This window comes from Myotis nattereri (assembly GCF_964212035.1).
Source record: "Myotis nattereri genome assembly, chromosome: X".
NCBI lineage: Eukaryota > Metazoa > Chordata > Mammalia > Chiroptera > Vespertilionidae > Myotis > Myotis nattereri.
The window spans coordinates 20,045,080-20,060,257 of record NC_138078.1 but is presented as its reverse complement, the minus strand read 5'-3'; the positions used below and the strand labels follow the sequence as shown (position 1 = coordinate 20,060,257).

The 15,178-nt window shown below is 37.1% G+C and overlaps 1 protein-coding gene across 1 annotated transcript in view; it reads right to left on the bottom strand.

Moving 5' to 3' along the window:
• The window catches only part of IL1RAPL1 (interleukin 1 receptor accessory protein like 1), a gene marked incomplete at its 3' end in the record, with an annotated part of 1,430,596 nt that overhangs the window by 1,114,916 nt on the left and 300,502 nt on the right, over positions 1-15,178 (bottom strand). The window lies entirely within an intron of this gene.

Sequence of the window (15,178 nt, the reverse complement as noted above, 5' to 3'; positions counted from 1 at the left end):
AAGTTTGTATCATTTTAAGTTGAAAATAGAATTTTGTGTCAATAAAAAGATTTTAAAAATCTATTATGAACTTGTATTACTCTCTCCTCCCAACCAATCAATTTTCTTTTCATACCATGTGAGCCGAGCCTCACTACTGCATCTCCAATATTAAATGCTCAATAGATGAAGAGTGGATACATGGATAAATCCTAGCAGCTGTTGATTAGCAAATGTATTTACATGCTTATTGGCACTGCAGTAACTTATTCATTGTACTGTAAAAGGGATGGGGCACAGTTATTATGTGATATATAAAAGTCAATATCCTTTCAAATAGTTAGTATTTGTTTACTCTTTTTCACTAAAGAGAGGGAGAGTGCAAACATTAACATTAGATACATGAGGTAAAATTTGTTGTTTAAATGCTTCTAAGTTAAAAATTTCAATATTTCCTCATGTAACTGAAGAGAAGACAAATTGAGACAACCATATTTAAAAGTGAAAATGGGGGCCAGGGTAAAATCTCTTAATTCTTAGAGGGTATGTAAAACTATAAAAAACTATATATTTGGATTATAATAATTAAGCTCCTTACAGAAAGGCCTTAAAATACCAGAACTGATTATGATGAACATAGATCTTATTAAGGATTCGTATCATAAATGGTCAGTATGGTAGACAGAATAATGTACCCCCCCCAAAAAATGTATCCCAAATTCTAATCCCTAAAATCTGTGAATGTTACTCTACATGACAAAGGGGAATTAAGGTAGCATATGGAATTAAGATTACCAATAAATTGAATTTAAAATAAGGAGATTATTCTGCCCTGGCTGGGTTGCCCTGTTGGTTGGAGCATTGTTCTGTGTACCCAAAGGTAGCAGGCCTGATTCCTGGTCATGGCACATACCTAGGCTGCGGGTTTGATCCCCAGTCGAGTTGTGTACAGGAGGCAATCAATGGAGATTTGGAAAGTTTAGAAACTTGGCCTGACTGAAAAGAAGTAAGAAATGGTGCAACTCGAAAATGACTTCAGGTTTTCTCACTGCGCAGAATATAGTCAAACACTGCTTCAAATAAATATTTTACCCTTTGTTCCCCCTGCGTGACCCACAATAATAATCTGCTTTGAACCAACTAAAAAGAAGTAAGGTTTCTCTTGCATACTGATGTTTCTCTCTCTCTCCTTCCCTTCTACTCTCTCTAAAAATAAATAAACAAATCCTTGGGTGAGGATAAATAATAATGATGAAATGATCCTGGATTCTGAAGTTGGGCCCAATGTAATCACAAGGGTCCATAAAAGGAGAAGAGGAAGGCAGAAGAGAACCAAGAACTAGGGCAGAGTGATAAAGGCTAGTCTGATATTGCAGGTTTTGAAGATGGAGGAAAGGAACCACACGCCAATGAATGCAGGCAGACTCTAGAAACCATAAAAGACAAGGAAAAAGATCCCCCCTATAGCTTGCACAAAGAACTCAGCCTTCTGATACCTTGAATTTAGTCCAGTGAGATCCATTTTAGGCTTTGGATGTCCCAAACTATATGACAAACTTGTGTTGTTTTAGGCCACAGTGTCTGAGACTTTTAGTTACAGCAACAATAGAAATTTAATACATATTTTGGTAACTAACCAGAAGCAGAGTGCTAATGGTACAAATACCTAAAAATTTGAAATTGGGCAGTGGGAAGAGGCTAGATGAATTTTATGAACCATAAAAAAGATAATCTATCATTTGATGCTTTTTAAATGTTATAAAGTAGGTCATTCTATTTTTTCTTCTTAGTTATTTGTAATAACTAAACATAAATTTAATGTTAAGACAAATTTTTCTCTCTCCTAACAAACTAGTACGTCTTTTTATCTTTACATATTAAGTGATGCTTAATTTATTTTGTTTCCCTTTCTACTATGTTTGCCAAAAAGTTCATAGTTAAATTTTCAGCCAGAGTAACCAGTGTTAGCCTAGATTTTGTAGAAAAACTATGTTCTCTTTCCATTAGATGTCTCTTGTTTTATCCTTAATTTAATGGCCCTATTATACTTGGTTATTTATATGTAAATCAACAGAAAATCTTTTATGGAAGTAGGAGGGGAGGAAAACTAACACAGATTCAGCACTTAACACTCTATTCCAGAAACAAAGTAATTAAAATGTCTCTGTAGAAGAGCTGTTATTCTCAGTCTATAAATGAGAAAGCATCCACAAAGGCTCAGTACCTTACCAGTGACTGCCCACTTCAAGGTCTTTGTGATACCCTTGTAATTAAGCTAGTTATTAACACATTGCATACCGCATAGAAATCTCTAAGACATATGCCAGGGACCGCACGTTTTGGGGCAAACTGCACGTTATTTAAATCATCATAATGCACTTTAGGTGTTGTTTTTCTATAATTATAACATTTTTATTTACAAAAACAATTAAACAGTTAAAGTTCCTAGTACTTTTTTAACGTATGGTACTGTGTAAAACATTTTCCTCTATGAAGAGGGACCAAACAAAATTTATATAAGTATCTAGATTTGCTTTTTCCATGGGCGTAAAAACGAGCACACTCATGGGTGGTCCTTAACAGATGGCGCGCAAAACACGAGAAAACTCCTGAGCGGTAGGAAATGTGTTAATAACAGGAAAGGAGCAAAGAGAAGGCCAAATAGTATAGGCATGTCATTTGGGCAGCTTCACCAGGAAGCTACAAGTTTACACTCCCCAGGGGTCCAATAACATGAAGATAGATACATGCCCAGTAAAGCTGGAGGACTAGCAAAGGTGCTGGATGTCTATCACACCTGGGAACAGGTCATTGGCCGGAATAGGCATGGCCAGTGCAAGGGCACAAAATTTGGGATATTTATTCCCCTAAACTAAGGAATTTGTTCTCTTAGCATGTTGAGCTTGACCCCTGGCTTGTGGGGGGTGGGGGGGCTCTCACTCCTGTTTCCTGGTATTTGCCCACACACAATAGACTAATGGACTGCAACTAGCCTGATGCTGAACTGGACCCAGCTCCAACATGGAAAGGAAACTCTGGACCCTGGCTTTGCTTCTGGCTCAACTGAAATCCCAGCTATACTTCTTCTATGACTGGATAAAGGAAATGAGACTTTGGAAACCTAGAGACGTAATTCCATGCAAATAAACAACACTCATCCTCCCGTGCAAGTCTCAGAAAATTCTTTCTCTAAGATATTGCAACGACTCCACCCCTATCACCAGAAGGGAAGAGGACACCCCGATTTCCTTGATAACATTTGCACCAGGACTACCTGCATTCCAATGATAGCCCGTACTGAAATCACACAAGCTATTCGTTATTGCTAAAGATGAAACATGGAGGAGAGCTGGTATTCCAGGAAAATTCTATTTCCCCTTATCAAACTACTAAGTACTCATTAGCTGTCATTTAAAGATTTTCTAATTCTTACTAATTGCCATTTATAAATTCTCAAATTTAAATGTAAAAAAAAAAAAATTTCCAGATGTCCCTGAAATTAGAAGATCATTCATTCTCTGGCTAGCCTAAGACCCTCTTCTCTGAGAGCAGCGTCCAACACCCCTAGCCACAACCGATGGCTGTAAGAGCTGAACACCTGGCTCCAATGTACCTAGCCAGATGATCTCTGTTGGTTAAAATGAAAAACTCAGATTTAATGATGCTACTGAACAAATCTCAATGTATGGCTTGACATACTACAATATTATCTTGAAAGTAGTGGAAAAGTTATAGTCTCCTATATACTAGGACCAGTAAATAAAGCCATTCCTCAAGTGAGATCAAAGCAGATGCACACTTAGAATTTACTTGCAATTCCTTGTTCAGTAGTTGTCTATTACCTTGCTATTCAAAATATAGTCCCAGGACCACATTCAATAGCGCCATCTGGGACCTTTCTAAAAAGCAGATTCTTGGGCCCACTAATGAAGCAGAATTTGCATTTTAAAAAGAACCCCAGGCGATTATTTTTTCACATCTTAAAAAATAACATACACATATAACCCATAGACACAGACAATAGTATGGTGATGGTCAGAGGGAAGGGGGCTGGTGACTGGGTGGAGGGACACAGGCAAAGCAGATGGGGGGGGTTCTTGGCGGGGGGGAATGGGGACATCTGTAACAGTGTCAAAAATAAAAAATAAATTTAAAAGGTATGAAAAGGTTTGAAGCTGGGAAAACTGAATATCCACATGTAAATAAATGAAATTGGACCCTTTCCTCATATCAAACACAAAAATTATCTCAAAATGAATTACATACTCGAATGTAAAAACTAAAACTCTTACAAAGAAATTTTAGAGATTTTTTTTTATGATCTCGGGTTAGGCAGTCTTCTTAACAATAAACTAAAAGCACAAGAAACAAACCAAAAAAATGTATACATTGGACTTCATCATAATAAAAAAACTCTTGTGCTTTAAAGGCCATTCATCATCACTCAGTGAAAAGACAGCACACAGAATGAGAAATATTTTTACATCATATATACAAAACACTCTTACAATGCAACAAGAGCACAAATAACCCAATTTAAAAATGGCCAGAGCATATGAATTGACACTTCTCCAAAGAAGATATACAAATGGGCCAATAAGAACATAAAAAGCTGTGCCAGGCCAGCGTGACTTAGTGGTTGAGGGTTGACCTATGAACCAGGAGGTCACAGTTTGATTCACGGTCAGGGTATATGCCTGTGTTGTGGCTTCGATCCCCAGTGTGGGCATGCAGGAAGCAGCCGATCAATGATTCTCACCTATCATTGATGTTTCTATCTCTCAATCCCTTCCTCTCTGAAATCAATAAGAATATTTTTTTATAAAAAGAACATAAAAAGCTGTTCAACATTATTATTCATTAGAGAAATGGGCATTACAACCAAAATGGCATACCATTTATATCCACTAGGATGGCTATAATAAAAAAGACCAAGTGTTGGCAAGAAAACGGAGAAATTGAGACATTCATATAATGTCAGTGCAAATGAAAAATACTAGCCACCAGCGGATAAAAACATGTCCATGAGCCCTAACCAGTTTGGCTCAGTGGATAGAGCGTCGGCCTGTGGACTGAAAGGTCCCAGGTTCGATTCCAGAAAAGGGCATGTACCTTGGTTGCAGGCACATCCCAGTAAGGGGTGTGCAGGAGGCAGCTGATCAATGTGTCTCTCTCATCAATGTTTCTAACTCTCTATCCCTCTCCCTTCCTCTCTGTAAAAAATCAATAAAACATATTTTTAAAAAAGAATACTAGAGCTTCATTAGAAAAGTGTGACAGTTCCTTAAAAGGTTAAATATAAAATTACAATATAAACTAGAATTCTACTCCTACATATATACCCAAGATAAAGGAAAATACACCTCCACACCAATAACTTTCACATGATTTTCATAGTAATCCTATCTAATAGAGGGAACATGCTAATTGACCCTCAAGCTGTCACAAAAGATGGCGGCGCCCACAGCCAATAAGGAGGGAATATGCTAATTGAATGCCACACCCTCAAAGATGGTGGCACCCACAGCCACAAGATGACTGGCAGGGGAGGGCAGTTAGGGGCAACTGGGCCGGCAGGGAAGGGTAGTTAGGGGTGACCAGGCCAGCAGGGGAGGGCAGTTGGGGGTGACTGGGCCAGCAGGGGAGGGCAGTTGGGGGTGATCAGGCTGGCAGGGGAGCAGTTAGGCATCGATCAGGCTGGCAGGGGAGTGGTTAAGGGGTGATCAGGCTGGCAGGCAGAAGCAGTTAGGGGCAATCAGGCAGGTAGGCGAGCATTTGGCAGCCAGCAGATTATGAGAGGGATGTCTGACTGTCGGTTTAGGCCCAATCCCACAGGACATCCAGCAGTCGGACATCCCCCTAGGGGTCCCAGATTGGAGAGGGTGCAGGCTGGGCTGAGGGAAACCCCCCCAGTGAACGAATTTCATTCACCGGACTTCTAGTATTATTCATAATAGCCAAAAACTTTGGAACTGACCCAGATGTCCATTAGCTGTTGACAAGTAAAATGTGCTGTATCTGTACAATTAACTATTAATTTATAATACAAAGGAATGAAGTACTTTATATATATTATCCTAAGAGAAAGAAGCCAGTCACAAAGGACCAGATATGATTCCATTTATATGAACTATCCAGAATATCCATAGTGACAAAAGCAGATTAGTGGTTGCCAGGGGTTGAAGGGAAGGGAAATAGAGACGGACTGCGAATAGATAAAGTTTCTTTCCTGGGTAAAGAAAATGCTCTCAAATTGTTTGTGGTGATGGGTGTGAGGGAGGGAGAATAATTTTCCTTCCACACAGATTAACAGCAAAAAACCACCAAATTTATTAAGTATGTACATATGGTTAATCCATAAGAATGTGATGGCTGAGGACAGATCCAGAAAGTTATGGCTTATATTACATCTTGAGCTAAAGAGAAAGGATGCATTGAGGTTTGGGACTTTGAAGGGGAGGAAGACAATTCACACAGCAAATGTTCATAAACAAATGTTTGCTGGGCAATCTTTAACAATGGGACACGGAGAGTACTTTGATGAAATGGTCCGTGCTAGGTTCCTCCCTGTCTGCCACATACTAGTTCATATTTAACTAGTTGTCTGTAATGATAGCTCACTTCTTGGAGCAGATCCTCTATCTAAATTCCTTTAGGCAGCTGAGGGAAGCTCAAAGACTTTCCTGAGTCTTTTTCTTAAAAATAGCCAGCACAAAATAATTAATATCCCCAAAGACTTATTTTTGCAGTGTCAAACTCTGCTTACCCACAATTACACAATTCTGTGCATATCCTATATAATAAAGGCCTAATATGCTAAGTGTCTGGTTGTCCGTTCAACCAATCAAAGTGTAATATGCTAATGATATGCTAAGGCCATTCAACCTCTCACTATGATGTGCACTGACCACCAGGGGGCAGATGCTCCGACTGGTAGGTTAGCTTGCTGCTGGGGTCTGACACATCGGAACTGAGCGAGGCAGACCAGATATGCCCTGGAGCCAGCGCATGGTCCCTCCCCACCAGGGGGCAGTCGCAGTGAGCTGAGTGGTAAGGAGCAGTGAGCAGGCAAGTGGTAAGGAGTGAGGGACCCGGACTGCGAGAGGAATGTCCGACTGCCAGGGATCGGGCCTAAGCCTGAAGACAGACATACCCCGAGGGTTCCCGGACTGTGAGAGGGCACAGGCCGGGCTGAGGGACCCCCCCTCCCCCAGTGCATGAATTTTGTGCACTGGGCCTCTAGTACTAAAAATGATTGAACTGTAGGCTTTAAATGGGTGAATTGTAAAGTATGTGAATTACATGTTATGTGTCTTTAAGAAATCAAATCTTTCTTGTTCCATGAGGTAGTTCCAGTGCCTAGTTCAGGCACACAGTAATCAAAAAACACTTGTTCAATGAACACATGCATAAATGGATGAATAAAATCAAGAGACCAAAGAGCCCCTGAGACCAGATTGAGGGTTCTACCTTAGTTCCTGACACCATTCCTATTCCACCTTGTCTTCTTTATGAATCCTACCTGTGTTTACTAATATTGGATTCCATAGAATAACCACTAACTTATTAAGATAATGAATGTTAATTTAGCATTTTGAATTGGTTATTCACAGATGTCACCTAAAGGTACTTAACCTAGACAAATACAACTCCCTTAATAAATACTGTTTGCAGGAGAAGATTCTGCATTCCGTGGATGAGTGCTGTCTACTATGAGTAAAATCACCTTCACTTTTTTCAGATTTATTCATTGAAACAGTATCATTCATTCATATAAAAACTACCACAGTGCTTCCCATGAGGTTCCAATGACTGTTAATTGATTGATGGAATAGAATGTTTGGACTTAAACTGATAGGAGTAATTTTTAACTCAACAACTCCTCTGAGGGATTTAATTATAAAATAATTAAGATGCACCCTGCTTGGGATGCTCAGGGGGAATGGGGGTTAGAGCTTCATCCCAATATGCTAAGGGTTTCATCTCTGGTCAGGGCACATAGAAGAATCAAGCAATGAAGGAATAAATAAATGGGACAACAAATTGATGTGTTTAGCACTCGCTCTCTCTCGCTCACTCTCTCCCCCTCTCGCTCTCTCTCTCTCCCCCTTTCCTTCTCCCTCTCCCTCCATCTCTCTCTAAAATCAATAAAGAAAAAAAGAAAAATGAATAAAAATTTTAAAATAATTAAAATGGATATGTAAAAGTACCAAATGATTTACTAATTATTCAGTCAAGATTCTAACACAATTTTGATACCAAATATAATGTCAACAAAGGTGGTGTTCACAATCATTAAGGTAATGGAAAAACAACTAATTTTTCAAGGTTATTATATATTAAGTACAAAAATAAAGTTTACCCTGTAGAAAAAGCAAGTCCATCCTGTATTACAGGACTTCAATAATAGAAAGTTATTCTCTATACTTTTCCTTGGTGCTCTGAGTATTTGAGAAATTTAAATAAAATGAATCACTTTCCAAAGCAAATTTAAGCTATTAAGTATAATAAATTGTTTTATATTGAACATTACCTGTTACCACCTTGAAACTCAATTATACATAATATACAACTGAAAAAAATGTAGATCCGTATTTTATTGAGAAACAAAGTGGTAATAAACCAGCTCTGAAATCTAACATACTCTTTAACAATGTATGATCAGAAACGGAATGTATTCTAAAAGTGCCTGAGAGTTTCAAATCCTACTTGATTTAAGACTGTGGCCAAGCATTCACAGACACCAAAGAACTTAAATATGTTAAAAGTGGCAGAGACATTAAAGCTAAGGTGTTTGTTCCAAACTGAATGAGGATTTCATGGCTATTCAAGATTTTCTTTTATCCATCTTTCCTCATCACTTACCATTAAAGCCTAGCAACTGAACAAAGCACACAAAAAAGGCAAGTTCTCTTCAATCAACTACCAAAGTTCTTATAGAGATTAGGAGGAAAAAAGCCACTCACAACTAAATTCAAGTACTGTGGCATTGGAACTGGATTCCTAATATAATCTGTTCTATTTAAGAAAATATAGAGGATTATAGCAGTGGGAAAGGAACATAATAGGTGCTGATAAAAGGCTTCTTTCAGTGAGGAAATGTTTAGCCTAAGAAAAAAGGAGTCGGACCTCATCGGATACCGTGAAATCCCTGTAGGAATGCTTTGTTACAATGTCTCCTTTAGAAAGATGAACTTATTAGGAAAGGTAGAAGAAACTGAAGCCAAGGTATTATAATTTTTCAAGAGACGGTTTCTCCCTTAGGCAATCTGGTAATAACTTGAAAAATGTTGGGGAGAGGAAACAAGTGAAAAAATATATTCAGGAAAAGAAAAAAAAAAGTTAACTGCTTTGGTCCAAAGAGTACCAACTAGCTATTAATTTCTACTCTAGCCTTTCACATTCAGATGGAAATGTTTCACTTGCAAGTATAAGTTTCTTCTTATAGACAGTGATGCTGTGCCAAAAATCCCCAAATACTTCAGCATTAATAATGTATATCATGCCCAGCTGGCTTTGCTCAGAGATTGAGCATGGACCTATGAACCAGAAGGTTATGGTTCAATTCCCGGTCAGGGCATATTCCCAGGTTGCTGGCTCAATCCCCAGTGTGGGGCATGCAGGAGGCAGCCGATCAATGATTTAATAAAATATATATTAAAATAATGTATATCATTATTACAACTTCTGTTCTCCATTTCACCAAATCATTGATTCACCATATTCTAGATATGGAATTTTCAACATAGATTCTTATTTGAATATAATTTTGTCTTACCATCTGAGAAATATTAGGACTTGTAATAATATGCTCCTTATGCAAATACAAAGTCAAATATATGTTCTAATATCTGTAGGCAAAACAATTAAATCCTCATAATATAACATTATTAGCATAGTACTAATGATATAGTGTTGTTGGTTTTTTTTATATATAGTGTTTTATATCGTGTTCTTGAACCCAGAAAACACTGGAATAGGAAAATTCAGACAGCACCTTTTTCTGTATAATTAAAAACGATAAAGTTAATAAACATACATTTTAACCTAAAAGTTTTAATGTAAATATACTATAAAACAGACATCCTGCATAAAGAGTATTTTGCTATTTTATAAAATAAAAATGCATTTGTCAAATGGTAAATAAAATGGAGATTGTTTGGGAAATAGGTAATAAAAGAGATGTATTTGGTAACTGTTGTTAGTCAAGTTTCCTTTCCATTACAACATCATAATCACTACCACATAAAACTCATGTCTGAAAAAAGAAAAACCAAGTTCTAGTTAGATTATAATACAACAGAAATATCTCTTATTATATTAGTATAGAAACATGATTAAATGTTACAAACAAAACTGAAAAAATCTCCTATTAAGAAATGACTTATACTGTTAAGGATTTTTTCATAATGAGTAACATACATGAATATCCATGACTGGGATCTATGGGATCCATGACTGGGATCTCTAAAAGTCCTATCTCCACAATCCCAACATTGTTACTCCCATTCATGATGGAACATGGTAGATGACTGAAAGAATAAATGTTCTCTCTCTATTGTATTCGCTTTAGCAATTTAATGTACATTCTTTTACATGCTTATTCCCCTCCATATTATAACAAGACCATATATGGCATGCCAATCAGAAGTAATTAGCAGCATTTATTCTGCGCAAACTTTTTGTTTCTCTACTTGTGAAGGCTAAGATGAAGTAAAGACCAAATGGCCAGAAACATTTTCTGGGCTGAGGTTCTGGCTGGCTAATGGCTTGGCTTTTGTGAGATATCATTATGATTAACTTGTTTTTATGTTTTCACCAGTGTGTGGCCAATTAAGATGGCACAACTCATTAGACAGAGTCCTTAGGTACTTCAGGGCAACTTACTTCATCATGATTGAGACCAGAATCTCACTGGCATTCTCCAACCTATTTTGCAAGTTATCTGCCTCACATCATTAATCAATACTGATAATCTAAGTTTTCCTATGTAATGTATTACCTCCAAATTAAGTAGAATTGAGATAAACAGCACCTTACTATTGAATCAGTACCTTATTTACATATTTTTAAGTCAATAGTGCAAAAGCAATTGGGAAGTTGATTTATGCTCATATTAAATAGGGATATTTCTTTTCTTCCTTGCTAACTGGTTAATAATAAACTTACTTTAATAGTCCTGAAAGTAATTATAATGATTTGAATATTGTTTCACTTGGGTTTCTCACCACATTATTTCTATGTTTTTCAATCCTTACCAGAAGATTTGTTCCAATTGATTTTTAGAGAGAGAAAAAGGGAGGGAGAAAGAGATAAATATCACTGTGAGAGAAAACCATTGATTGGCTATCTCCTGTATGTGTCCCGAACAGGGATTGAATCCGCAACCTGGGTATGTGCCCGATCTGGGATTTGAACCCACAACCTTTTGATGTTCAGGGCTCTCACCACATTATTTCAATTTCTTGGACAGATGATAATTTGATAAACATACACTAAACAATGGAATATCACCTAACACTGATTATGAATATTCTAGAGCTACACATATCAACTTGAACAAATCTCACAAGTACAAAGATCCAAACAGAAGTATGTTACAGAATACCTATTTTATCATACTATTTATAAAAAGTTCAAAATTTCAAAACAATACTACATTCATTTAGGATAAACACATATAATTAAAAAAATAACACACATGCATGGAATGATGAACACCCATTTTGTAGAAGGTGAAGATGCTGGTAGTAGGGAAGACCAGATTAGTAGGCTTATTAGAAGAATGATACCCTGGCCAGTTTGGTTCAGTGGATAGAGTGTCAGCCTGTGGATTAAAGGGTCCTGGGTCCAATTCAGGTCAAGGGCACATGCCTGGGTTGTGGGCTCGATCCCCAGTAGGGGGTGTTTAGGAGGTAGCCAATAAATGAATCTCTCTCATCATTGATGTTTCTCTCTCTCTCCCTCGTCCTTCCTCTCTGAAATCAACAAAAATATTTTTTTTTTAAAGAATAATGAACCAAGGTATCTACCATGGTTATTTTTGTAATCTGGTCAGTTAATAAACAGTGAAGCCTTTAAAATAATAAAAATCAAAAAATAGACACTTCTCCAAACTGGACATACAGATGACCAAGAGACATATGAAAAAGTGCTGAAAGTCACTAATCATCAGAGAGACGCAAATTAAAATGACAATGGGGCATCACCTCACACCTGTCAGAATGGCTACCATCAATAAATTAACAAACAACAAGTACTACAGAGTATATAGAGGAAAAAAGAACCCTAATATATTGCTGGTGGGAATGCAGACTGGTGAAGCCACTATGGAAAACAATATGGAGTTTCCTCAAAAAATTAAAAGTCAAACTGCCATTTGACCCAGTTCTAGGAATATATCCTAAGAATCCAGGAACACCAATCAGAAAGAATATATGCACCTCTATGTTCATACCAGCGCTATTTACAATAGCTAAGATATGGAAAAAGTCCAAGTGTCCATCAGTAAATGAGTGGATAAAAAGCTGTGGTACAGCCCTAACCTCTTTGTGTCAATGAATATAGTATCAGCCTGTAGACGAATGGGTCCCAGGGTTCAATTCTGGCAAAGGGCATGTACCTTGGTTGCAGGCACCCCCTTGGCCTGGGCCCTGATCAGGGCTAGTGCAGGAGGCAACCAATCTATGTGTTTCTTTCAGATCGATATTTCCTTCTGTCTTTCCCTCTCTCCAAAAATCAGAAAAATACCCTCGAGTGAGGATTAAAAAAATAATAGCTGCGGTACATTTACACAACAGAATACTATGCAGCTATAAAAATGAAGGTCTCTTACCTCTAAGATATCCTTGAGGGACCTCAAGAGTATTGTGCTAAGCAGAATAAACCACTATGAGAAAGAAAAGTATCACATGATTTTACTTACATGTAGATTCTAATGAACAGCCCTAACCAGTTTGGCTCAGTGGATGGAGTATCAGCCTGTGGACTTAAAGGTCCCAGGTTCGATTCCGGCCAAAGGCATGTACCTTGGTTGTGGGCACATCCCCCAGTAGGGGGTGTGCAAGAGGCAGCTGATAGATGTTTCTCTCTCATCGATGTTTCTAACTATCCCTCTCCCTTCCTCTCTGTAAAAAATCAATAAAACATATTTTTTTAAAAAAATAATCTAATGAACAACATAAACTGATGAACAAAATATGTCCAGAGGCATAGAAGCATGGCACAGACTGAGGATTATCAGATGGAAGGGGGGGTGGTCAGAGATCAACCAAAGAACTTGTATGCATGTATGCATAACCCATGGACAGAGACAATACTGTGGAGAAGGCCTGGGGTGGTGCGGGAACTGGGTGGAGGGAGGCAATGGGGGGGGGGGGAGACATCTCTAATACTCTCAAAAATTAAGATAAATTTTAAAAGGTAGATTAAAAATTTAGAATATTCATTCACTAAAATATTCTTAACATTATTTTAAAGGATGCCTTCAAAAGTTCTCCTTTCTGATATTAAATTCAAGTATAAATAGTCCAAAAGAATGTAAGAAAGAAAGTATCTACCAGAGGAATATATTGCCATTTTGAACAACTGCCATTTTTAATAACTCTTTTTTAGCCAGGTTTGTTTCTTCTGCCATTAGAAATATCTTCATGTTGCAATCTTTAGATCTCCTCTGTTCAATGTGTCCATGTGTGCCTATTTAAATGTAAATTATCCCAGTTTCTCAATGGCAAAAGCCACATGTCAAGTGCTTTATAGCTAAACATAGTTAGTAATTACCCTATTAGTCAGTAGAAATAGAAAATATTCCCATCATCTCATAAAGTGCTATAGACCAGAGCTATACTAAATCAACCTGTATTATCAATATTCAACTTTAACAAGAGCAAACACCAATATTTTCACTATAAATGGCATTTTAAAAGGAGCCTTCAATAGTGTTGTGGGAAGAGATAATCTTCAGTAAAATGTAAAACCACAACTCGTGCAGATATGAAAGTATGTATGCGTTCAAGATCCTACTTATAATCATTCAATGAGGAAACCTGGCACATATTATAACTAGTTTTCAAAACCAACTTCTCTAGGTATTGTCTTTATGGTCATCATGGGGATTACAAAAAAGTATTAAAGTTATAATAACGTATTTTAAACTATTTTAAATTGCTAACAATACAACTTCAATTGCATATAAAAACTACTCCAAGCCCTGTTGGCGTGGCTAAATGGTTGAGTGTTGGACCTATGAACAAGGAGCTAATGGTTCGATTTCCAGTCAGGGCGCATGCCTGGGTTGTGGGCTCAATTCCTAGCATGGACGTGCAGGAGGCAGCCAATCAATGATTCTCTCTAATCATTGATGTTTCTATCTCTCTCTCCACCTCCCTAAACTCTGAAATCAATAAAAATATTTTAAATACTTTTTAAAAATAGCTACTCCAAGATTTTAAATATTTTCACCATGAAAATAAACTGTAATTATGTGATGGGATGGAGGTGTTAGCTAATGTTATGGTTTTAATCATTTTGCATATATATCAACTCAAACATACACAATACTATGTGCCAAATATATCTCAATAAAGCAGGAAAAACCTCTTCCTCTTTACATTTCTGCCCCTAGTTTATATAATCAATGACACGAATTTTATATTTCATATCATGTATCTATTATGTTAAATATATATTTGTTGTAATGTATTTTCTTTTAAATTCTATTTCAGAATTAAGTACACCAGTATTACAATGCTGTAGTCTATATACTGTATGTCTATATAGAAGTATTTACCTTTATCAGAGTTTTATGTTGTCATATGCTTTAATATTACTGTCTAGCATTCTTTTCTTTCAACTTGAACAACATGCTTTAGAATGTCTTACAGGGCTTGTCTTGTGGTGATGAACTGCCTCAGCTTTTGTTTATCTGGCAATGTCTTATTTTCTCTTTCATTTTTGAATGACAGCTTTGCCCAATACAGTTTTCTAATTGGGTAGTTTTTGTTTTCTTTTAGCACTTGAATATATCACTCCCACCCTCTTCGGGTCTGCAAGGTTTCTGATGAGCAAACCAGCTTTGTCTTTATAGGAGCTTGCTTATATGCAATGAGTCACTTTTCTCTTGCTTTCAAGAATCTGTCCATGATTTTAACAATTTGATTATAATCTTTCTTGGGTCTCTGAATTTATTGTAGTTGGATGT